This window comes from Prionailurus viverrinus, chromosome A1 (genome assembly GCF_022837055.1).
Source record: "Prionailurus viverrinus isolate Anna chromosome A1, UM_Priviv_1.0, whole genome shotgun sequence".
Taxonomy (NCBI): Eukaryota; Metazoa; Chordata; class Mammalia; order Carnivora; family Felidae; genus Prionailurus; species Prionailurus viverrinus.
Window position 1 is genome coordinate 219623045 of NC_062561.1, and position 27710 is coordinate 219650754.

Sequence of the window (27710 nt, forward strand, 5' to 3'; positions counted from 1 at the left end):
TACAATTAAAAATACTACCATAAGATGAGTAAAACCTTTTCTCCTCCAGGAGGAGAGAATTGGGCTTGAAAGAGGAGAGTAAGTCAATTGAATTGTCTTCAAGTATTTATGGGGAAGAGGACCTGGAGGTGGTTAACTTGCTGACATAAGGAAAAATACAAAGTAATCTGGCTATGCGGCATGGACTTCCAAGTAGTCTCCCTTCCCCTTTTTCAGGCTGAATATGTAACTCTCTAATTTGTAAACTTGCTGAAATATAGTAAAGAAAATAAGGAAATATAGTAAAGAAAAAAAAATCCCATGTCTATTTCTTATCATTTTCTTATTGTAATCTAATCATTTCCACACTCATTATTTTACTGCAACAGCTCTCCCGGTTTACCTGCATTTACTAGGACTCTTTCTTGATGGGCATTTTGTTTTTCATGTAATGTTAACATCTTCTATTTTTATTGCAAGGCTGCACTTTGGCTGTTTTTTTTTTTCTACCTCTATTTCTCAAACCAAATTAATGTATTTCTTTTTCTCTTTGTATATTTTAGTAGATACTCAAGATTTATTTTTCTTTTTCCACAGGGGGGAAAAACCCAAGCAAACATAATTTAAACTTCCATCTTAAGGCAGCAATCATACGTCCCTATATTCAACTATGTAGCCACGTTCTTCAAACCCTTGATGAAAGTTGTATCTATTTTTTATCACTCACTAATTACTTCACTATAATTGGGACTGCCTCCTCCTACTCCCCCAAAATATATTTTGCTCAGATCAATGGTGACTCATGTGACAGTGAATCCTATAGCGGTTTGTACTCCTGGCCACTCTGTTCTTGAAACCTTCACCTTTCTTGGATTCTTTGAGTTCATTCTCTTTTCTTACGTCACTGACTACCTCTCTCTAGTGCCCTCTTTTTTTTCTTATCCTTTTTGGGTTCCATCAAATCTTGTGTGTAGAACATGATTCTCCTTATGTCATTTTTTTCCACAATAAACAACAGTATGTCAGTGAATTCAATTATCACTTTTATCAGATTTATTTTACTTTAATGTTTCCAGCAAACTCTGTCATCTGAGCTTTATACCTATGTATCTCTATTTTTCTACGGCACCTTCCTTTGAAGTCTCAATTCACCTTAAAACTAACAAGTTTGAAATAAAACTCTTGAACTCCCCTTTCCATGTTTTTGTACTCTTGTGGGGGTCCCCTATCTTGATAGATGGCATCATCATAAATATTTAAACTTGAGAACCCAGGAACCAAATTCAACATTTCCCTGTCTCTTCCATTTTTATTCAAGCTATCAACATTTCTTGGTCATTTATATCCATTGAATCTATTAGCTTTTCTTCCTGTCCTATCTGGCAATTTCCAGCTACCATAAATCTTGGTATGAAATATTGCACCTATGTAGTGGGATAAATCAGTCTATCCCAGTATATACAAGGTTGGCCCTAACTAAGCTATTTCCTCTGTCAAATAGAATCCACTCGTCAAAATTCAGATCTGATCACACTGCCCTCTGCTTAAAATATCTTAGTATCTTTTGTCCTTAGATAAAAAGCAAAATGTATTAAAATAGAAAACAAGATTAGGTATTCTAATCCTCCCTACCTATCTAACTTCATGTAAACATATTCCCATCTTGACCTTGGTGCCCCAGATATACTACATTGATTTTATTATTACCTCGTATACTTCATGTTCATTCTAGCACAGGGCTTTTCCAAAACACTCGTCTCTCAGACTAGCAATTTCTCATTCATTCCTCCATTTACCATGTTACTTCTGTTTTGTCAATTTTATTTTATTGTTTAAACTTTATTTATTTATTTTGAGAGAGAATGAATCCACGAGTGGGGGAGGGGCAGAGAAAGAGAGAAAGAGAGAATCCCAAGAAGGTTGCACACTGTCAGCCCAGAGCCTGATGTGGGCTCAAGAACCATGAGATCATGACCTGAGCCAAAATCAAGAGTTGGACATTTAGCCAACTGAGCTACCCAGGCACCCTTTCTGTCTTAAATCTTACCTCCATTATTTCATTAGGTGATCTTTTGCTGGCCTAACTATAATTTGCTTCATAATGCAGTTCATAACACCAAGGGCCTTTCTATTTAGCACTTTATAAATGACTTTTAATTTTCTATTTATTTGTGTGATTCTTTGATTAATATACATTCCTTACTAGATCTTATGCTATGTTTTATCAGCAACTGTCTTTTCTTTTTTCTTTCATTTTTCCCAGTATCTAGAAATAACCTGAAAGGTGAAAGGTGTCCATAAATATTTGTAAAATATATTAAATGAAGAGACAGATAAATAAAATAAGGTCCATGTAGTCACTAAATTTCTTATAATTCACATAGACAGTAAAACCTTGGTTAGTTTGCAAGCATAATTCTTTCTGGAAACATGCTTGTAATCGAAAGCACTTGTATATTAAAGCACATTTCCCCATAAGAAATGGAAACTCAAATAATTTGCTCCACAACCTGAAAATATTCATGTAAAAATGATTAGAACTTTGTAATATAATATAAAATAATAAAGAAAATGCAAACTATAAAGAAAAACAAACTAACTTGCACTTGACTTTGAAACACTTCATGACTGGTGTGAGGGAGACAAGAGAGAGGAGGGTTACTGTGCAGGACAACTTTCACGATCACTAACAGAATCACTGAATTCTATTAATCAATGGAATCTCTTTCTTTTCATGCAACATTAACAAGGAACTTATCCAATCACACTTGCTTTTGCCTCCTTTTGAGGATTTCATGGAGATGTGACATTGCATTGTGGTTTAACAGATTCATTGCTCGCACTGCTACAGTCTTATCCGGGTGGTGTTTTTCTGCAAAATTTGGTGCTGTTTCCAACATTTTACACATCTCCCTAATCTCATTTGAAGTGAGGGATTCCGCACCTTTTTCTCCTCCTCCGCTGCAGATGAGATCTCTTCCATAACCTCTTGCTGTCACTCATGATGCAACAGTTGGATGCCAGTTGTGGGCACCTTCCAACGTTCTGAAAATCACTGATTTCTGCTAAATACTGCAGCCTGAGACTGAGCATCCGAGCATGGGAGATGATCACCCACAATCCCACAGGGAGAGAGAGAGAAGCAGCATTGGCTTAGTTGTGATCATGTGATATTCAGCATCACGTGCTACTTGTATTGCAAGACATCACTCGTTTATCAAGTTAAAATTTATTACACATGTTTGCTCTTCTTGAGGAACACTCACAGAACAAGTTACTCACAATCCAAGGTTTTACTGCTACATGTTATTCAGGCATATGCATTTTCATTACATTTGTATGCAGTGTGAAGTGGCTTTGCATTTTGGAAAATAAAACTTCTGTCAGAAATTCCTATTTCTCAATAATATTTAGTCCTGAGCACTACCCATGCCAACTCTATAGGAATCTTGGGGACATAAAGTTGGAAGCTCTGTGTTTGTAGTTAGATCTCCAGGTAATAAAATAATATTCTAGATTTGTCCAGAACTACTACTCCTTCATGAAACCACATACTGAGTGTAGGAAAGTATTTCTTCCACACTAATTTTTATCTAGTGGTTCACTCAGATAAAAATACCTTCTGCATAATAAATATCATCCCAATATTAATAATCAACGCTAGGTAGAAAATATAAAGGTCAAAGGTCAAAAGAAACTCCATAATTGACAGTATTTCTCCTCAGTCAAAAGACATCTGGGGACATTAGTCAGTAGGACAAGCCTCAGAATAAATTAGTGGATTAACAAGGGATATGGTTATTCAGGGAATTGCATGAGATGATAATAAAATACCTGGGAGTTTTAATGATTACACTTTCCCCAAGGAAAACTTCTGCTGAACCATCATTAAAAGTATTCCCTAGCATCTCTTACATTTTTTAATAGTTCCTCCCAGTGATTCAAATGTGAATAATCACATTTCTGAAAAGGCATGCAATGATATCTGTAAGAGAGACCATATGAGTAGTTATGCCTGGGAAGATACAGGTAGCATTTTAATATTCCTTCAAGGAGCAACTGTTTTTGAATGAAAACAGTGATAAGCCACCTTATATTCTAATATTGGTTAAATCTAACATTTAATGAATGCATATTATGCTCTAGACATTCTCTTAGGAGCTATCTTGTTTAATTTTTATAATAACACTCTTTTATCCTATTCGTAACTCACAAAAAGGAAACTGAGGCTCAGTGGAGTGGAAGGCATTGTGTGGGTTTTCATAGGCTGAGCCAAGGTATAATTAATTGTCTCCAAACTCTAGGTATGTTTCATTGTGCTGATCCCTAGAATGCCAAGGCATTTTTCCACTTAGAGAAAAGATAAAACGTTTATACCCACAAGATGGTATCTCTGTTATACACTGTGCATAATAACTAATAAAACTGCTTACATTTTAAATTATTCTTTGTCACAATGTTACCACTTAACCCGAGAAGCACACACTCATTTACATTCCAAGGGCATTTTGTGATTTGAATTAAACATAAGTGTACACAAGAAAGGCATACCATGATGTTTTCCAGGAAGTTGGATTCTAAGCACTTATTAACTAATATATTTTCTTGGCAGATAAGTGGTAAACTGAAATGCATTGTGCTGTCAGTGGAAAGAAGCAAACGGATGGCTATTCTGCATCCTAGTCTCCGCTGCAGTCGTAACTTGTCACACAACCTTGGACAAGTTGTCATTTCATGTTTCTGAGTCATATTTCTTACTTTCATCACGAGTGAGGTGACTAGATAATCTGTAGAGTTATTTCAAGCTTTAAAATAATTTTTAAAAAGTAAACTCAATGATAGAATCCTTCCTACAAAGATCACGATCCCCCTAGTGTCCCCATCTCAGTTCATCAACCCACTTGGACAGTTGGACAGTATCAAGGCAGGAAACATTTTCATTTCATTCCTTTATCTGGTCTCCAATGGAATAATAGGAAAGAAGCACAAAGAAGGTTCTTACCACATGGGTACAGTCAGACTGTTCTCCCATAAAGCCTTCCTTCCTGTCGCATTGATATTCTACATTTTTCGTAACAGATATGTGACTATGGTGAATTTTGCTAGCATTCTAATGACCTGCCATATATGATGGGGACATTCTGAGCTTGGGTGCCAACTGCTCAAGAGCTAAACATTAGATCAGCCACCTACTTAGTAACACTGTGTTTCAGCACCTCTATCTTCATAGCGCTTTATAGAACCTGACGGAGGTGAAGCTACCCAGGTATCTAGGAAGGGGGTTGAATTTGTGGCTCTTTATTTCCTAACTTGATGTATTTAAACTTACAGAAAGTTCTTTCTTTCCTACTTCCAAAATCTGGCCTGTATTGGATCACTTCCCTTGATATCCACAACTGTCACTCCAGTCAAAGGCTACCTCATCGTGAATATGTGTGGGAACTGCCCCTTGATAACATATTTGACCTGATAGGATCCATTTTTACATAAGGCAAAAAAGTTGATACCGACTCATCCTTTCTGCCTCAGACCATCCAGAAACCCCACTACAGTGCAAAATCTGCCTTTAACACCATCTGTTTTCCTCATTCTGAATACAACACATTAGCTTCTTCGTGACCCCTAAGGTAAACCAGTTCTCACCTGTGTTTCCTGTCTCTACTCATTCTCTTTAACCCACATTTTGCATGGTTATTCCCTGTCATCATTCATGTTTCAGCTCTCAGAAAATCCTTCCTGAACATCTCTTTAAATCTCTCCAACACCCACCCTCCCTAATCATCACGTTTTATTAATTTTTTTAAATTTTACTTATCATTATACTATATATTACTTATTTTTTAACATTAATATGTTTTCTTTTCATTAGGTTGGATGCTCCATGATGATGTAAGACTGTCTTGTTTAATTATGAACTCCAAGCAAATTTACTAAAATATGTATTGGATTATAGCATAAAAGGTTGAGAGGGCACGAGTTTGATATTGAATGAGTAGAGGAACAGAGAGACAGTAATGTACATACAGGCAGAGATACCTAAGACACTTTAGACAACTATATTTTTCTTGATTAATGTGCTTCACGTTCACATGTAATGTATGCCTGATGTGAATTCTATGATCTCTATGATCCCTTCACACTATAATAATACATCTCTACATTTATCCATATGTAACTGAAAATACTACCTTTGGAAGAAAAATATCAAGTTTAAAATGATTTAAAAAAGTACAAAACAAAGAATGTTGAGCTTTCCTTTAAAAATAATATTTTTCTTTTAAAAAATAAATAAAGAGGCAAAAGATTCTCATAACCTCAAAATGCTATAATTGGTTCTGTGCTTAGATAAAAATACTCAGATACTTAGATCTGGTTTTACTTTCTTATTACACAAAAAGTTTTAGATGAGGAAGTCTGGCTTGCCATGTTTTACACATCACAGTAGTTTACTCGCTGATACAAGTTGACTTGGACTTTTCGTAACCTTATTTCTTGCTATAAAATAAAATATTGGAACTTAGCTTGTGAGTTGCAAAAATTCTTTACAAGTGCTCCCTCAAGAGAATGAGTTCTCAATAGAGTGTTGTTTTGAAAAGATGAATAGTATTGCTAGGACATAGAAACCTTTACTGAGATATGTTTTTGTTTTGTTGTATTGTAGTGTTATGTTCTTTTTTTTCTCCAAGTATTATTTGGAATATTAGTCCAAAACAATTCTAAAAGTTAGTTGAAATAAACACAGAATGAAGAATTGCAAACTAACAATGATAAAGTTTCAAAGACAGAAACTAAAAGTAGTCAAGGGGGAAATATTAACTAAAATTGCTAGAAGAAAAGAAATTGTTCAAAGAAATGTCACTTTAAGATACCAGAATAAAATGGAAGATAGATGGGTTTCAATTTAATGACTGCTTGGTAGCATATATGAAATTGATTGATTTTTCCAATCTAACTTTTAACAGAAATTCATCTATATTCCAAGATAAGTCTAAAATTTGAGTTAAAGAAAACTTTACATAATAAAGACTTCACATGATGTTTTCCACTGAGCAGATTATAAAAACTTCTTAGAAAATGTTTGAAAAGACTAGAAGAAAATTATTGGTTTTTACTTGGTAACTTTTATTGTTTTAGCTCTAGATTAAACTTTATAAATCAAACCTGTTAATGAAGTTAATTAATAATTAAACCTATTAATGAAATTGTGTCTGTCTCCAATATGTTTAAAGTTTTTTGACTCATTTTAGGGTTGCAATAATTTAAGCCACTAGTAAAGATGTCATTCAACACAAGAGAAATCTGAATTTAATCCATTGTATTTTATTTTCTTAATGTTCTTAGTAGTGGTATAATTGTGCAGTCCATGGTTTCAGGAAACTGGATAGGAGACATCAAAATTTAAAGTACTGATATGATAATCTTTGGGAGAAATTATGAAAAAATATACTTAGGAATAGCTTACTTTCTTGACCAGTTTCACAACTTTTCCACTACTAATCACTTTTAACATTTTCTCCCATAGCTTCCACATATTATAAGGTCTTGTCTACCAAACACATCAAATTTATCAATACAATGTTTTTGGTTTGCTTTAAAATTTGTCTAAGCCATGTGTCTCAAATGTTAACATAAAGAATCAGTGTTCTTATATGAAGATAACATTTTAAGGAAAAGAAAAGACACGTTTTAAATTTATGTGAATGACCTTATTTTTATGAATACTATACAATTTCATTTTAGCATTTGTGAAAACAAATTGGGATACAGTGGGTTATCTAAGAAGCTTATAAAACTAATGTTTGCGAAGTTTTTTTCATTATAAGGACATCAATGACATTGGATTTAGGACCGATACTTATCCAATATGACCTCATCTTAATTAATTACATCTGTAAAATTACATCTGTAAAAGACCCTATTTCCAAACAAGGACACCTTCTGAGGTCCTGGTTGGACATGAATTTGGGGGCACACTATTCAACCCACAGCACATGTCCTGAGGGAAAAATCCACCCAAATTGCACTAAATCCAACAATTTTATAGGCAAGTTCTAACAATCTTTCATGAAACATATATTTCATTATTTCTCACCAAGAGTCTAGAGTAGGAAGTCTACCCAACTCATATGAAACCCAAGTGATGTTTTTACCAAACTGAACAAAACACCACTGCAAAGGAAAGGCATAGGCCAATCTCAATTATGAACATAATCCCTTCTATATCTTTCTTTTAAATATTAGGTCAAATATACAAACAATGCATTGAATACATGACCATCAATATCAAGGAAAGTTTATCATGAAAGGGGGATTCCATATAAAAACAAACATTTTGACAGATTAAAGGAGATAAAACATATGCTTCTCTTAGTTGAATCAAAAAATGCTAATAATAAAAATTTATCATCTACTCATAAGTTATTTAGCAAACTATAGAAGAGAAATCCCTCAGTATGATGCTGTGTGTATCTAGTCAGCATCAATTTATTTTCTTTTAATTTTAAAGATACACTTAAGCTGGTGACTAAATGTTTTGTGTTTAGAATAAGAAAATGTATAATTGTTATCAATGTAATCAATGTAAGTTTATGTTTAGTAAGTCATCAATCAACAGCAGAGATGTTCTATGTTTGATTCAACTAAATTCCCTCTAACAGGCATCGTTGCAAACACTGTGACTACAGGAAATTTGGAATTAAACAGTGAAGTTAATTTTACCCTTACAGGTAATGGCTGCTTTCCATGGAATCTTTCCACACATTTTTTTTGTACCTAACTGCAGAATATAACATGAAAGCTTTATTATTATTATTATTTTTTATTGGAATAAATGGCTTAAAGGCAATTTCATGGCCATGATTACAGAACATATATAGATTCAATTCCAAAAATTAATCTCACTTGAAATTATCCTTATGTAATCATCCTTTTAACCTTCTCTCTTACTTGTGCAACCAAGCATAATAATTACTCTGACACTTTTTATGTTCACAGTATTATGTAAACATTTTTTCCTCCCAACTTTGCCATCATATGCAAAAGAAATTTGTGACCTGTGGTTTCTTTTCCTTTTAACCAAGAATGAGTCAGGACGTTTGGGTCTGACATTTTTCTAATTCTATATCCATATTCCAGTGTTTCCTTTAAATGAATTTGCCTCACAACTGAGTGTTTTGAGTAGAAACATTCTCTTGGTTATTTCCACCTTATTTCCTAATACATATAATATTTTTATCAGTAAATACTTTTGCCTTTCATTAGTAGTGTGGTCTAGGTAGCATTTTACCACCATTTTTTGCCACATGTAAGCCAGAGATAGACGATATCATGCAATATAGATTTTAATTTCCTTTATGATTTATCATTCCAAACATAGAATCCTGCTCCTTAATCTGGTATGACATTGCCCTTCCCTTTCCAACAAAATGAGTAAAATCTTGGATAATTTGTGAATTATCAGGAATGTATGTTCAATGGTCTTTAACAAAGAGAGTGTATACTCCTTCTTTATTCAGCTGAGTCATACCAAGAGAAAAATGAAGCATTACTAACCACATTTATATTGTAGTTATGTATGAGAGATTTATTAATTCTAAATTTATGTGAATTGTTCTTGTTTCTTTCCCCCAAAGTGATCACACAACCCATACATTGGGATTGCCAATATTTTTTTTTAAATTCCATCAGCCACAAAATTTCGTGATAGCCATGAACAAGCATATATCCTAGAAAACAAATTCCCTTATGAGTGGCTATCCCTTCTTTCTTGGAGCACATGAACTTGGGTTTGTTCACCGAGAGGGAAAGGGCTTACTCTTATTAAAGTGGCTCTATCATGAAGATATGAACATAGCCAAGAAGAAAAGCTTAGGTATGAACACAGAAGAAAATGCCTCTCCCCTTATTTGTGGCAAAGATAATACATACAAACATAGAAAAATAATGTCTCTCTCCTTATTTGTGGCAAAGATAACTGTTCTGGGCAGGTTAAACCTTGCACTATACACATGGAAATCAATATACAATAACTGGAAGCACATGAGGGACAATTAGACAGCAACCCAATAACACAAGATATCAATTTGATACCAAAAATCTTGAACAAAATAGTATGAAATGTGATCTACAGAATTGTTTGATAGGAAACTACTTGTTTGACACATTGTGTAATGCATTCCACAAATGACACATCTTCAAAAATACTAATTTTCCCAACATGTGGATTGTTCAATCTATTCTGGGAAATAAAGAAGAAAGCAAAATTTTAAAAAATGTCTAATAATTAGGAACAAGTAAAAAATAACACCTCTATCTTTCAGGATATAATTAAGACAGAAATAGTCACTGTGAAAAAAAATAAAAGTAAATTATATGGAAACACATGGATAACTTCTTTGAAGTTTTCAGCATATGGGGAAAAATACAGAGAAATATCTAGTTGAAAACATCCTCTTCAGACTTTAATAGTTCATCAAAATGATTCTTATAAGAATCTCCTTAGGGCTGAGAAAATTCCCCTAGTCTGATGAGGGAAGACAATTCCCAATTCAAGCACCCACTATCTTGAAATGCCTATAGTCATGCATCTGTTTTTAATAAGCTAATTCTGTCAATATTGGGGTTTCCAAATACCAGTTAATTAGATATTCTATAGGGAGACTTTCACAGACTTTAGATTAAAATGTATTCACTCAAAGGAGGAAGAGTTAAGATGGCAGAACAGCATGGAGACCCTGAGCTTTTCTCATCCCTGAAACACAGCTAGATCAGCACCAAACCATTTTGAACATTTAGGAAATTGATCTGAGGCTTACCACGACAATCTGCATAACTTGAGCCACAGAACTTGGCATGTACGCGGTATGGAAAGGGGAACTGGGGGGAGAGAAAAACTGGGGGAAAGGGTAGGGAGCTGTTTTGGTGGAGAGAAGACAGATAAAGAGAAAGGGGGAGAATGCAGCACATTGGGATTGTTCAAGAAAAGCACTCCCCTGAAAGTATCTGGAGAGAAAGAAACAGTGACAACACAGGGACTCAACAAGAAAACTTTTCCCCAAAACCACTGACGGGAAGAAAGGAGAGGGTTTCAATAACACCAGGATTCTATAAACACTGGAACAGGGAGTCTGAGGTTCTGGAGCTCAGTGCCTGGCAATGCCCTGGTGAAGAAGTAGGGCAAATCCCTAGCAGCAGGCAGCAGGGTCTGAGGGGTCCATGTGCCACATGGGGAGAAGCAGTTCTCCTGCTTGGAGTACCTTTGGTAGAGGCCATACAGCTTCCCCTCAGGCAAAGGTCCCAGATGACCCTGGAGAGCAGCTACGTATGCTGGTATTGGCACAAAGATGCAAGAGTATGGTAAAACCTGGGGCTGGCTGTGTGTTGTGATTTAGCATAATCTCTGAACTTCTGCCGTTGTGCAATTGCTCCATGTTTTCTGGGGCAAGCTGGTACCCACCTATTGTTCAGTGAGACCCTCACCCAGAGAGCATAGGTCCAAGCCTCTGGGGTCTCTGAAATGTAGGGTTTTGAAACACAAGTTCATTGAGATAAAACTCTCCATCCCCTTACTTTTAATCTGAAGGTGTCTTAAGTCTAAAATGAGTCTCTTATAAGCAGCATATAGATGATCTTGGTTTTTTTAATTTTTTTATCCATTCTGATATCCTGTGTCTTTAATTGGAGTTTTTAGTCCATTAACATTTAGAGTGAGTACTGAAAGATATAAATTTAGTGCCACTGTGGTTCTTGTAGAGTTGGTGTTTCTGGTGATGTTGTCTGGTCCTTTCTAATCTTTTTTGCTTTGGGTCCTTTTTGCTTTGTTATCTTTTCCCCATTCAAAGAGTTTCCTTTTAAGTTTCTTGCAGGGCTGGTTTAGTGGTCATGAACTCCTTTAGTTTTGGTTTGTCTGGGAAACTCTTTAGCTCTCCTATTTTGAAAGATCTCAAATACACAACCTAATTTTACACCTGAAAAGCAAGAAAAAGAAAAGCAAGTAAATCCCCAAATCAGCAGAGGAACGGAAATAATAAAGATTAGAGCAGAAATCAATGATATCAAAATCAAAAAACAGATATCAACTTCAATAAAACCAGGAGCTGGTTCTTTGAAAGAATTAACCAAACTGATAAACCCCTACCCAGACTGATCAAAAAGAAAAAGGATAGGACCCAAATAAATAAAATCAAGAATGAAAGAGTAGAGATCACAACCAACACTGCAGAAATGCAAACAATGATAAGAGAATATTATGAGCAATCATATGCCAACAAATTGGTCAATCAGGGAGAAATGGAAAAATTCCTAAAAACATGTAAACTAATAAAACTGAAACAGGAAGATACAGAAAAAATGAACAGACTCATAACCAGTAATGAAATTGAATCAGTAATCAAAAATAACCCAACAAACAAGAATCCAGGGCTGGATGGCTTTCCAGGGGAATTCTACCAAGCATTTAAAGAAGAGTTAATACTTATTCTTTAAAAGCTGTTCCAAAAATATAAATGGAAGGAAAACTTCCAAACTCTTTCTACAAGGCCAACATTACCTTGATTCCAAAACCAGAGGAAGACTCCAGTAAAAAGAACTACAGATCAATTTCCTTGATGAACATGGGGCAAAAATTCTCAACAAGATACTAGCAAACTGGATCCAATAATATATTAAAAGAATTATTCACCATGATCAAGTGGGATTTATTCCTGGGATACAGGGCTGGTTCAGTATCTGTGAATCAATCAATGCGATACATCATATTAATAAAAGAAAGGATAAGAACCACATGATCTTCTCAACAGATGTAGAGAAAACATTTGACAAAACACAGCATCCTTTCTTGATAAAAACTCTCAAGAAATTAGGGATAGAAGGATCATACCTCAGGATCTTAAAAGCCATATGTAAAAGATCCACCACTAATATCATCCTCAATGGGGAAAAACTAAGAGTTTTCCCCTTTAGGTCAGGAACACAACAGGGATGTCCACTCTTGCCAGTTATTCAACACTGTATTGAAAGTTCTAGCCTCAGCAATTAGCCAATACAAATAAATAAATGGCATCCAAATTGGTGAGTATGAAGTCAAACTTTCACATTATACTCTAAATGGAAAATCCAAAACATTCCACCAAAAAACTGCTAGAACTGATCCATAAGTTCAGCAAAGCTCCAGGATATAACACCAATGCACAGAAATTTGTTGCATTTCTATACACCAATAATTAAGTTGCACAAAGAGAAATCAAGGAATCAATCCCATTTACAATTGCACCATAAAACACCTAAGAATAAACCTAACCAAAAAGGTGGAAAATCTATACACTGAAAACTACAGAAAGCTAATGAAAGAAACTGAAGAAATACACCAAAAAAATGGAGAAATATTCTTTGCTCATGGATTGGAAGAAAAATATTGTTAAAATGTCGATGCTACCCAAAGCAATCTACATATTCAACGCAATCCCTATCAAAATAACACCAGCATTCTTCACAGAGCTAGAACAAACAATCCTAAAATTTGAATTGAACCATAATAGACCCCAAATAGCCAAAGCAATCCTGAAAAAGTAAACCAAAGCTGGAAGCATCACAATTCCGGACTTCAAACTGTATTTGGAAGCTGTAGTATCAAGACAGTATGATACTGGCACAAAAACAGACACACAGATCAATGAAACAGAGTAGAGAACCCAGAAATTGACCCACAAACATATGGCCAACTAAGCTTTGACAAAGTGGGAAAGAATATCCGATGGAAAAAGAGAGAGTCTCTTCAGCAAATGGTGTTGGGAGAACTGGACAGCGACATGCAGAAAAATGAGCCTAGATGATTTTCTTACACCATACACAAAAATAAACTCAAAATGGATGAAAGATCTAAATGTAAGACATGGAGCCATCAAAATCCTAGAGGACAAAACAAGCAACAACCTCTTTGACGTTGGCCACAGCAACTTCTTACTTGACATGTCTTAGGAGGCAAAGGAAACAAAAGCAAAAATGAACTACTGGGACCTCATCAAGATAAAATGCTTCTCCATGGTGAAGGAAACAACCAACAAAACTAAAAGGCAACTGACAGGATGGGAGAGAATATTTACAAATGACATATCAGATAAAGGGTTAGTATCCAATATCTATAAAGAATTTAACAAACTCAACACCCAAAAAACAAATAACCCAATGAAGAAATGGGCAAAAGACATGAATAGACACTTTTGTAAAGAAGAAATCCATATGGCTAACAGACACACGAAAAAATGCTCAACATGGCTCATCATCAGGGAGATACAAATCAAAAGCACAATGAGATACCACCTCACACCTGTCAGAATGACTAAAATTAACAACTCAGGCAATGACAGATGTTGGTGAGGATGCGGAGAGAGAGGATCTCGCTCTCCTTCTCTCTCTCTTCTCTCTCTCTCTCCCTCTTGAAACTGGTGCAGCCACTCCGGAAACCAGTATGGGGGTTCCTCAAAAAATTAAACATAGAACTACTCTATGACCCAGCAATTGCACTACTAGGTATTTATCCAAAGGATATAGGTGTGCTTTTTCAAAGGGGCACATGGATATCAATGTTTATAGCAGCACTATCAACAATAGCCAAAGTATAGAAAGAGCCCAAATGTCCATCAACTGATGAATGGATAAAGAAGAGGCTATATATATATATACATATATATATATATATATACACACACACACACACACACACACACACACACACACAAACATACTGAAATATTACTCAGCAATCAAAAAGAATGAAATCTTGCCATTTACAATAATGTGGCTGGAACTACAGGGTATTATGCTAAGTGAAATAAGTCAGTCAGAGAAAGACAAATATCATATGATTTTATTCATATGGAATTTAAGATACAAGACAGATGAACATAAGGGAAGGAGAGCGAAAGTAATATAAAAACAGAGAGGGAGACAAACTATAAGAGACTCTTAAATACAGAAAACAAACTGAAGGTTGCTGGTAGGGTGTTGGGTTGGGAAACTGCTAAAGGGGAGAGAGGCATTAAGGAGGATACTTGTTGGGATGAGCACTGGATGTTATATGTAAGTGATGAATCACTAAATCCTATTGCTGAAATAATTATTACACTATGTGTTAACTAACTTGGATCCAAATTTAAAAAAAAACAAAAACAAAAACAAAAATATCTGTAAACAAACTGATGGTTACCAGAGGCTAGGTGGGTGGGGGGATCAGTGAAATAGCTAATGGGAATTAAAGAGTTTACTTACCATGATAAGCACTGAGTATTGTATAAAATTGTTGAATCAGTACACTGTATGTCTGAAACCAATATAACACTGAATGTTAACTATACTGGAATTAAAATTTTTAAAAATGTTTAAAAATGTCAATTAAAGAAAATGTATTCAAATAATCAGGTTTCTATAAAATAAATGTATTTATAGTAGAAATCAGATGCTGATGTCATACACATACACTTCCTAATGTTAACCTTACAAAATAGAATACATTTCATTCTTTATTTTATTTACAAAAGCCTAGACTTTTTTGCCTAGTCAAAAAAGTATATAACAGACTCCAAGAGTTGGGGTGGATATCTTTCCAGATGGCTTTTCTCAGCCAAGGACAATTCCTTGTATAAGCTTACAAACTTAAGCCATTACCTGCACCTTGCAGATGGTTACAACTTTAGGTAAAGGGAATGTAGGTAGTACATCAGGAATATTCACTAGAATCATCTAACTGAAGCCAACTGATAGGTATATAGCTTATAAAAACCTTCACTAATTTATGTCAGCATTTCAGTTTTTTATGGAGCATTAATATAACATTTTTTACAGCCTTTTTAAACTTTGTTTAAAGTTTATTTATTTTGAGAGAGAGACAGAGAGAGTGAGCAGGAGAGAAGCAAGGGAGGGAGGGACAGAGAATCCCAAGCAGGCTTTACACTGTCAGTGTAGAGCCCAACCCGGGGCTCGAACACACCGACTGTGAGATCATGACCTAAGCTGAAATCAAGAGTCCAACACTTCACCGACTGAGCCACTCAGGCGCTCCAACAGAACATATTTTTAAATTATTGAAATGTCACATTTCAAAATGTCAAAATTAACACATTCACACAAGTATACAATCAAATTTGCAATAAAATGTCAATACATTTAAAGAGTTACCATTTCTTGCCTTGAATGCATACCAGAGTGTAAAAGATAACTGGCTCTAATCAGCAGAGCATCTGTATATGAACTTTCCTCAAAGATCTTTGCAGAGCCTGGCGTTAACTTTTAAAAGCATATTTCTATGTGCTATGTTAGCTACTCATTGCTTGAATATTACATGAATACAATAACAGACTGTTTTTCTTCACCATAAAAGTTTAGAAAAGTACAGGGTAAGACTGAATTTAGTCAATTATTTTTATATACTTATGTACAAAAAGGCAACAAGATATTCAGAAGGCCATGATAGATTGTTCATTTCTTACTTTGTCTAAAGAAACTTTCTAGTCCAATAAGCCAAGGGCATCATAACAACTCCTTCAGATATTATTAACAAAGAAACTCTAGAAAACTGATAACCATTCCTTACAAGTGCACACAGAAGGAGATTAGGGATGGCTTTGCCGAATCAGCATAGTATTATGAACTGACAATCAGCCTGCAGAAGACAGCTCATTAACAACCTAAACCACGAAAACACCACAGAGAAGTAAAGATCTCCATGGGTGACATGGGGCTGAAAGCTGTCAGTGAATACTGCTTCTTCTTCAGTGCAATTGCCTTTAAAAGAAAAGTTAATGGGAAGAAATAGCAAACCAGATCAATAAAATCAGCATGACCTTCAAGATGGCAGGAGTTAGAACATGTTATCTAACCAAGTTAATGGTTTCTTGAGCAGTCACAGACGCCACTTATTGGAGGACAGTGTTATTTGTATCTGACATGGACATTACATACAAAACTTTGAAACATAATTATTTAAGAATTGACCAAACATATTCTATATCTGACAGGAAATCACAAGGAACCATCATTAAGGCCATCTAAAGATTAAAAAGTCAGAGGGTGATGCAGTTTTGCAGTCGTATCGAATAAGACAAGAATTTTAAATGAAAGAAAAGGTGTAGGTGTGGTATCTGCATGTTTTATGTTAGAAAAATAAAGAAATGGGAGTATTTTCCCAAAAGCATAGCTACGATTGGCAAGCTCACGAAGAAGAAAATGTCAAATAACTAAGAAATATTTATTTTTATGATTCAAATATCTATATAACACCAATGAGTAAGTTTAAGCTCCACTAATTTCTATTTCTATTATATAATTCTTCATTTTCTTTGAATTTATTAAATTTTCAACATAAGTGAAAAGCACAAACGTAACCAGTAGTCCATTAAGGTATAAATAAATATACAAAAATATTAGGATAAATAGATAGTAAGATATATTTATGTAGAAAATCTAAAGTCTTGTTTATAAAATCAATACATATATATATATATACATTGATGTATAAAAGAAATATATATAGAGATATGCACATAAAACACATTTGTCTATGTATATATATATATATATGTATATATACATATTTTAAATAATATGTAAGAGGTTACTATATTTTTTTTCAACGTTTATTTATTTTGGGGACAGAGAGAGACAGAGCATGAACGGGGGAGGAGCAGAGAGAGAGGGAGACACAGAATCGGAAACAGGCTCCAGGCTCTGAGCCATCAGGCCAGAGCCTGACGCAGGGCTCGAACTCCCGGACCGCAAGATCATGACCTGGCTGAAGTCGGACGCTTAACCGACTGCGCCACCCAGGCGCCCCAAGAGGTTACTATATTTAAATATAAAATAGAATATCTGTTAGCAAGGGAGTACAAAATGTTGACGTCACGTCAAACCTAAAAACACATCTCAGAAAACATATCATTTTGTATTGTGCGTCATAACATTTGACATACATTTACTTGAACAAAAATAATAGATAAATATAAAACAAGTTCAAATGCCAGAAATAACACTTACAATAAAATTTTGACATAAAACACTTGTGAGCGTTGAAATCAAAAGTGCAATTCAAAACGATATTTCATTCTATAGAAAAATCTGAAACAACAAATTGAGATACATATACATACTGTATACATAAATGGATTTCATCTATTGGCTTTTCCACATAAATCTATGAATTAAATATAACATGACTATTGAAAAACATACCTCAAGTGCAAGTATAGAATTTTTGGGGGTAGAAAATAGGCATGTGTAAGAATATTATACTTTAAAAAACACCACAATTGATACATTTCTAAAATCACAGTGAATTTCTTCTTTGGATCCTACTGCAAATCCTAAAGCTCTTTCTTCACAAATATAGAAATAGAGATTCTAAGCAAATGACACTCACTTGAATCAAAAGTATTTTGAAACAAGTGATCATACAGAAAATTCATACTTGCAGAATAAGAGTGTCTCATGGCACTAAAGAGAAGCTGCATTGTTTTAAAAAAGAGCTCATGAAGTCAACTTGTTCTTAAGAAATAAACATTAGACTTATTATTTTTTTTAAAAAAAGGAATTTCCTGGGGTGGCTGGGTGTCTCAGTCAGCTCACAGTCATGATCTCACTGCTCCTGGGTTTGAAACCTGAGTCAGGCTCTATGCTGATAGCTCACAGCTCAGAGCTCAGAGCTTGGAGCCTGCTTCAGATTCTGTCTCCATCTCTCTGTCCCTTCCCGGTTCTCTCTCTCCCTCTCTCAAAAATAAATAAAGATTTAAAAAAAATTTTTAAAGGAATTTCCTAATTAGTCAAGAATATCACTCTACCCTCCCCTTCCTGCCCCCCACAACACAAACTTTTTTTTTAATAGTTGGTTCAGGGAAAAATGTCTTCTATAAATATTAATAAGTTAAAAATAAACAATATAAATTCAAAAATAAAAAGGAACTTAAAAAACTGTGAAATATGAAGCATTCTTACCAAGAAAAATAATATTGCTTTTGGGTGCATTAATATTGTCAACAAACATGCCATCATTACACAAACGTCATAATGAAGCTGTGTCCTATACAAACACTTTTAAAAGGTAAACTACAATATATCAAGGAAGAGATGGTAAGATACCAGAGACAGAAGTTGCATTGGCATAATTAGGAAGAGAGGTTAAAAAAAGTAGATTGTCCCCCCTAAAATTAAGGCAAGCCTCAAAAGATCAAATGAAAGAGATTTAAAAAACAAACAAACAAACAAACAAACAAACAAACAAACACCAGTAAGGAACATTGTAAAATTCCAGGCTATTTTACTAAAGACACCATCTAAAACAGACACCATCTGAAACAGATACCATCTTTGTTTTCTAAGTGAAAAGGTTTTAATTATAAGGCAGTGGTTCTCAAATTTTCTTCTCAGAAATATTTTATACTCTTAAAAACAATTGAGAACCCAGAGATTATGATGATGTGAATTTTTTCAGTAATATTACCATACCTGAAATTAAAATGGAGATTGATTATTTATTTAAAAATAACCGTGATAAGCCAAGCATGTGTTAACATCAATAACCTTTTTTTTTTATTTCAGACACATTTCCAGTACAAAAAAATTGTGAGAGGAATGGCTTCATTTACATTAATGTCTCCCTTCATTATAGACAGGTGGATTCTTGTATCTGCTTCTGCCTTCAATGTTATACCATGTTATTTTGGTGGAATGGCTTTAAAAAAAATCCATCCCCACAGAGATAAATCGTTAGAAAGGAGCAAGATTTTTTTCAAAGACTTCTGAGATAATTGTGGATATTCTTTGATTCTACACTGAATGTGATATAGAATCTAATCAATGATAATATCCATCAGTCTATCTCGTGCTTTGAATGGACTTTTACTCAAAAATGATTTTTTCCCGTATTGTCTCATTATCCATCCTTCCTAATTGTTAAAGCTTACATTATCTACTTGTGGTGTGACCGGCTGTGTACGATGACTAGATAATGCAGTGACATGGCACTGATTGCGTAAGAAGTATCTCAAACCAGGACCTATGATGCTACATGTGGGTAAAACAGCTCATCACAAAGAAATTTTTGAAAACATTTATATTAAAAAGTATATATCAGAATTACTCAGAAATGTGGCTGGGCTACAAGAAATCTGAAAAGCTTAGTCTTACCCTGAGATTACAGACTCCACTCTACTCATGCTGGCAACCAGTGGGAGAGTGACTGCTTATAAGGGTATGTGGTAGGGAGACACAGGAATGTGTGTTCACGAATATTCCTTAGGCTGACACCTACAAATAACTAAGGTAAAACTCATTTTCTGCATATTTTACGCGTGCATCAGAATGCTTATTTTTGCCAATCCTTAAATCCAGAACTGACTCAAGTGGTAAGGGAGTGGCCGCTCTTAAATCTTTTATGCCTTCATACATGACCAAAAAAGTTTTGGGTTGTTTTTTTGTTTTTTGTTTTTTTTTTTTTTTTTTTTGGAAATAGCATACAACCTTTTGTGGAATGTGGCACAATGTATGCATAGGAAGAGTTATCTCCAGCATTCTACAACAGTTATGTATTTTTAAGAAATGTAAGTCAAAAGTCAGCTAAGCTTTTAAAACACACTCATAGCTTAATAACAGTAAATACTGCTGAAGTTACTGTATTTCTCCCTCAGAAATTATTGCATATGTTTAAAAATATACAAGCTGTGTAAAATAAATGGGAACTTCAATTTCTTCTAGAGAATATTCTAAGCTGGATTCTTGGGTTAAAAGTTTCAATGGGTAGCTAATGATATTCAATATTCCATGATATGATTATAAATGATAATATAAAAGATATAGTAAAATTGAATTTTGACCTCATATTCACCTCTGAATAAAAATGATAAAAGACCATGGGGACTAGGGAATTTAAACTGAAGGAAAAAAATCAATAAAATTAAGTAGACTTTTCTCAGTAGCCTGGAGTGTATCTTTGTGCTTAAGCTGCATTTAAAGTCTCTTTTTTTTCTTTTTGCATTGGCAAAACGGTCTTTAAGTTATTATAGAAATAAAAATCTTTCATGCTCATTTCAAGTTAATATCTTTGAAGGAAATTTAGCTTTCCAGAGTTTCTGCTCTCTTATTTAGTTAAAGACACTTCAATAATTATTGAAATAACTACAAATTACACTTTAAAAGATGATTTTTCTACTTATTTACTAATTTCAAATCTAGTTTAAAAAGATCCCCCCTTTGGAATCTTAGTAATTACTTATTTTTTTCAAATTTCTTAATCTTTTCAGTTGCTTATTTATCTAGGTCATAAATATTGGTATAGATATTTTTAATATCTTGCTACAGTCACTTCATGCTAAAGCAGTTCTGATTTTTGATACTTATTATATTCCAGGTTATTGAATATATATTTGTATATGCACATAACTATAATTATGCATATATATATATACACATATATACATCTCTTTAAATATACACTTTAATTTGAAAGCTATATATGCTTAAATTCTGAAGCTTGAATTTGACATATAAGGAATAAAAGTCGTACCCAAATGATACCCTTGCTAAAAAAGTCCTATTAGCCCATGGTCTCACTTCATCCATAGGTATACTCCATTTGATTTAATTATCAACATTAAGTGATAAGATTTTACTTAAATACTCCATAGGCATTTTAAGTTTTGACTTTAGTTTTCCTTTGGTTTATATTGCTGAGAAAGATTAAGGAGGTAGGAAACAAGCAGGTTTCCCATTGTTTAAAAATTAAATATTTGAATGTACCAACAGAGGAAGTTTCTGTGATTCAGGTTTTTTTGTTTGCTTGTTTGTTTTAAGGTTCACAATTATTATATAATTGTCTTAGTCAGCTCAGACTATTATAACAAAACACCAAGGACCGGTTGGCCTAAACAACAGACATTTATTTCTCACAGTTCTGGAGGCCGGGAAGTCTGGTTCCTGGTGAGAGCATTCTGGATCTGCAGACAGAAGTCTTTGCCATGTGTACTCACATATCAGAGGGAAAAGAGCTCTCTCACACCTATTCTTATAGTTACTAATTCCATTGTGAGGGCTCCACCCCAATGACTTCATCTACACGGGACTATATCCCAGAGGCACCATCTCCTAATACCATCATATTGCGAATTAGGGCTTCAAAATTCAAAATATGAATTTCGGGGGGCACACAAACATTCAGTCTATGATAATGCCCATGAAAAGCTATCTGCTTTTCTATTCCTTAATATCCTAAAGGCAATATAAAAGGGTTTCTAATAACTTTCAGAACAGGGGATCCTAAATATCATTCAAAATGATTGCGAAGATGTGATCTTATTTAAAACAACCCTAACATTAAAACATCCTTTTACCTTCTCTGTATCTCTATATTATATAGAATCAATGAGCATAACATCACCCTCTAGATAAGGTTTAAAAATAAGGTAAACAAAGGAATGAAACATAACTGAACACAGGTTTTACAAAGCACAGAACCACAAAAGTGTGAGGTAAAGAAAAATGGTCACACTAAATTGAATGATTTATTACATTCATGTTTTCTAAAATAGTAGCACTTCTAATCCCTCTCATCAAGCAACCATAAAATCAATATCATATTTCCATATAATTTCAAAGCATAGCTCCTGTTAAACTTGGGGAAATTTGTGGAATCTGCTGTTCCTGTCACCAGGAAATCTGTTCTTGAGAGAAATATTCTCATAAAATCTCATCTCATTATGCTAAGCCTACACATTGCTTATAGGGTAAAAAACAGATTCTTCTGCTGACCCCATCAGAAACCGATAGGTTCCCTTACGGAGATGGCATCACTCTGGTAAACCACATTGTTGTCACTAATATGGCAATGTTCCAAGAATTACTTACATCAAGAAGCATAACCAAGAAACAAAATTTGTAAATGTACACAGTGACAGTGGTTTTTGGAAAGCCATTTTGCTTTGACAAAATACATCTCACATTCCTTTGCTTAGATTTAGTGACTATGGGTTCTGAGAAATAACCACATGGTGAATCCTGTGACTTTACTAAAGTCACACTGGAGTAAGACGACAGAAACAGCAGTAAATAATATGAAAAATTAAACAGCATTTTATATGCATGATCTGATTCAATCTTCTCAGTTTATAAATTACAAATTTAATAAATGAAAATTTTAATAAATTAAAAGTTGCTGCTCTCCTTTCACCAGGATGGAAACTGAGGCTTTACAGTTATGTAAGTAACATCAACGGAAGATATAAATCTAGTAAGGGCCAACAGAACAATCTGGTTTAATCTCATTTCAGTAACATGTTCTATTAGTAACTTTACTATCCTTCTTCCTTCTAGAGAATGCCGAGTTAAGACTTCTGACAGACAACACATTCTGGTACATGAAATTATAGATCCAGAACCCTTCAAAATAGCATCAGAATAGCTTCCACTTTGTTTCCACTTTCGTTTCTTTGGATTGACTCTGGTTATCCTGTTCTTACTCCAAATTTTTACGAACTCAGACCATTCTCTTCCGTGTCTGTCTCCTCTTTCTATTCCTCCTCCCACTTCCTCTTCTTCCTTAACCTTTTTAAAGATTTCCTTATAAAGAACTACACGACAGATGAACCTTTATTTACCTCAAGGGGTTTATTTCTGTATTCATTTCTGAACAAAACTTTCTTCTCTTCTCCATTTTTGTGCAGTGTAAGCAATCCAAAGAAGACTGTTTTCCACACTCAGGTTGGGCAAATGCAGAATCAGTGCAATTAGTTTAGGAGTAAACCATTCAAAATGATTGTTTAAGTTATTTTATGTATGTATGTATGTATGTATGTATGTATTTATGGCTGAACAATAGTCTATTTTTTTTTTTATTCTCAAGTTAGTTAACATACAGCACAGTCTTGGCTTCAGAAGTAGAACCCAGTGATTCATCACTTACATATAACATCCAGTGCTCATCCCAACACGTGCCCTCCTTAATGCCCATCCCCTCACCCCTCCACCCCCATCAACCTCAGTTTGTCTTCTGTATTTAAGAGTCGCTTGTGGTTTGCCTCCCTTTTTTGTTTTTATCTTATTTTTCCTTCCCTTCTATGTTTATCTGTTAAGTTTCTTGAATTCCATGTATGAGTGAAATCCTATGATATTTCTTTGTTTTCAGAGAGACAGAGAGTGCAAACAAGGCGGGGAGAAGAAGAGAGATAATCCCAAACAGGCTCCATATCATTAGCACACAGCCCAATGCGAGGCCCGAACTCAGGAACCATGAGATCATGACCTGACCTGAGATCAAGAGTTGAATGCTTAGGGGTGCCTGGGTGGCGCAGTCGGTTAAGCGTCCGACTTCAGCCAGGTCACGATCTCGCGGTCCGTGAGTTCGAGACCTGCGTGGGGCTCTGGGCTGATGGCTCCGAGCCTGGAGCCTGTTTCCGATTCTGTGTCTCCCTCTCTCTCTGCCCCTCCCCCGTTCATGCTCTGTCTCTCTCTGTCCCAAAAATAAATAAATGTTGAAAAAAAATTAAAAAAAAAAAGAGTTGAATGCTTAAACGACTGAGACACCTAGGCGCCTCCCCCCGCAAATGATAGTTTTATGCCATTATTTTTCTGTACTCTTATTCCCCTTCCTGTCTCTGCCAAAGCAGAATGATGTACATATATTTAATCAACTTATTTAAATTATTACTTCCCTGTCATTTGCTGCCTTAAGTTCTTGCTTAGCAAGAAACTTGATATTGTTTCCTTTACTTTGTAACAGTAATACTTTACTTTATAATAATAATCATAGGCACTTTGGGGTGGAAGATTGTTTAACTGAAGAGATATAGAACCAATTTCTTGAATATAAGGAACACTAAAACTTCTCAGTATTTAAATACAAACAGAGCAGGAATTTATCACATTAGTAACACTGGTTAGACCTTACATTTCTAGACTGCTAACCTAGATGCTAAATATATATGGTAAAGTCTCTCAAGATTGTTCTAAGCAGGCTCAAAGCATCAACTGTGTAAACTGTGAGGTCCTGAAATGACAGAGCGAGCCTAAGTGACTGCTAACTATCTGACTGCAAATTCTAGGATACAGAAAGCGAATATGGAATTCTGGGTTCATGATTACTTAGTTTCACTGTACCTTTACTATAGGTATTATTTTAAATATATATAAATAACTAAATAGTTAATGTGGCCTACTCTACCAGTAGAGTTGTTTAGATACAAGCAAATAGACTGTTTACCAGTCCACAATATTCACACAGTTGTTGTATTTCGGTTTTAGCATCATCATTTGTCCATTTATTTTACTCTACAAATATTTCCAGAACCATATGTGCAATCATTCTCAATCCCTCTTTCATTCCCCACCAATGGCCTGTTTAAGAAAACACAAACATATCTCTATCTCAGAATCTTTCTATTTCACATCACTCTATTAAATGTGAACCAGAATGGGAATCAGAAATCTGTATTTCTCTTAATTTTCTGGTGTGGTGATTAATTTGTATTGTTTCATATATAGTTAGCTATCTTATGTATGAATTGTAGAAATATGTCATTGTACATCACAATTTACCAATTCTAATTTTGCATCTTGATAGTACCTTAAAAGATGCTAAGATATTATCTTTGATGAATATCATCTTTTATTTCTAGGTAAATTAATTAAAAATTTTCATAATTTCTGGAACAATTATAATGTGCAGCCAAAATGGAAAAACCACTGATAGCTCAAGTGGCAGTGAGAACAATTTCTCTGGAGCCTTATTCTTGAATGCCGTGTGTCTTTCTTTGGTAATAGACAATTATCTGGGTTCTCTTACACTTACTTTGTTCACACTGTGCCATTCATGTAATAACAAAAATCTCATTAAGCCCAAATATCTATTACTCCACTCCTATAAGATGAGAGGGAATTGAGCATTTAAACCAAACATCTCTATCCACATAGCAAAAAGTTTTCCCTCAAACTGTTAACACAAAAATTTAGTGTGACAGAGGAGGTTTGTATAAAAATACCTCTTATATCCTACCACCTTCTTTCCTTTCTAGTTATAACTCCTTAAAATAAAACACATCTGAGTCTGGAATAATTCTGGAAATAGTATATATGTGTAGAGATTTTGGTTTAGTAATGTAAGTGACTAAGTTCATCTGCATTAAATTGGGGGTCAATAAACTTTGCCAGTGGTCTAAATCTAACTCGTCAGCTGCTTTTGTAAATAAAGTTTTATTGGAACACACATTCCCAGTCCTTTACCTGTTGTCTATGGTTGCTTTCCTGCTAAAATGACAAAGTTGAATGATTGTCACAGACTGCATTGCCTGCCATGCTTAAAATATTGGTTATCTGACTCTTTATGGAATGTCTGTCAACTCTGTACTAAACGGAAAAATACACACACACACACAGGTATGGACATATTTTTTTTAAACACCTCCAACAATGGTAGAGGATGTATGAGCTGAAAAATGATCATAGTGTAAGTGGCAAAAAATACCTGGATACATCAAAATAATTCCCTGAGAAGGTTGCTACCAAACTGATCTCCTACATCTGATCTTATCTACAAAACATCCCTACAAGGGATCTTTGGAATGACTTCAAGGATTTAAGACCATAATTTAATTCATGGCTAGGAAACCATTTTTCTGCCTTGTAGAAAATGGATTCGACAAAACAATTATAATAGAAAATAAGTTGGAGAGTACACAGAAGAGAGTAAACATACTAGGTTTGAGATTGCTTGGAAGGTTGTTCTCTGGATCAAAAGCTCAGAACTGGGATTCTGAGAGGGTTAAATGATAATGTTTCATCATGCCTAGACTGTGCAAAAGATTTATACTCAATACTTGCTTTTAATCTGGAAGTCTGGAATTTTGATAAATTTTAGGTAGAAGGTGCCTATGTGACTACCTACCAATAATAAACCTTAAGTCTCTAATGGGCTTCCCTTTAGAAACATCACATACATGTTGGCGCATTTTCATTGCTTGAAGAATAATACTCTCTGTGAGCACTCATAGGAGGGTGAGAGCATAAAACAGCCTGAACACAAATTCCTCTAGAATTCAACCATGCCTTTTTCCATTATCATCTGACTATACACTCCTACTATGTTACTGTGATGAACCTTAGTAGTCAGTATAATTATATACAGAGTCTTGCGAGTCCTACTAACAAATCTTCAAAATGAGGGTTATTTGTGGAGCTCCAATACAAGAGGTATTGCAAAGAGCAGAGCAAAATTATGGAAGTATAGAGAAGAACAAGGACAGTGGAATGGAGAGAGGATACATTCATGGAACTGAATGATAAAACATCTCCTAGTTTCTTACTGGAAAAAAAATAGTGTCTTAATAAATAAAATCAGAGAGGAAGATAGTATTATATTCCAGCACTAATCATAGAGAGCTCTATAATCAGGATTATCCAGATATTTTATTGAAGGACAAAAGCAGGCTCAGAATATGCGCAGAAGACATACAAAAGAAGAACGTGGAAGACTTTTTCTAAAAAAAAAAAATTAATTCTTATTTATTTGAGAGACAGAGAGAACACAAGTAGGGGAGGGGCAGAAAGAGAGGGAGACACAGAATCCGAAGCAGGCTCCAGGTTCTGAGCTGTCAGCATGGAGTCTGACGAGGGGCTCAAATCCACAAACCATGAGATCATGACCTGAGCCGAAGTTGGACACTGAACCGACTGAGCCACCTAGGAGCCCCAAGAATGTGGAAGAT

At 34.7% G+C, this 27710-nt stretch overlaps 2 pseudogenes; one reads left to right on the forward strand and one right to left on the reverse strand.

Moving 5' to 3' along the window:
* LOC125164907 (transmembrane protein 179B-like) overlaps nucleotides 1-10832 on the reverse strand; it is a 72946-nt pseudogene extending 62114 nt beyond the window's left edge.
* Nucleotides 10833-11202: 370 nt separating this feature from the next.
* LOC125164918 (40S ribosomal protein S3-like) overlaps nucleotides 11203-27710 on the forward strand; it is a 46203-nt pseudogene continuing 29695 nt past the window's right edge.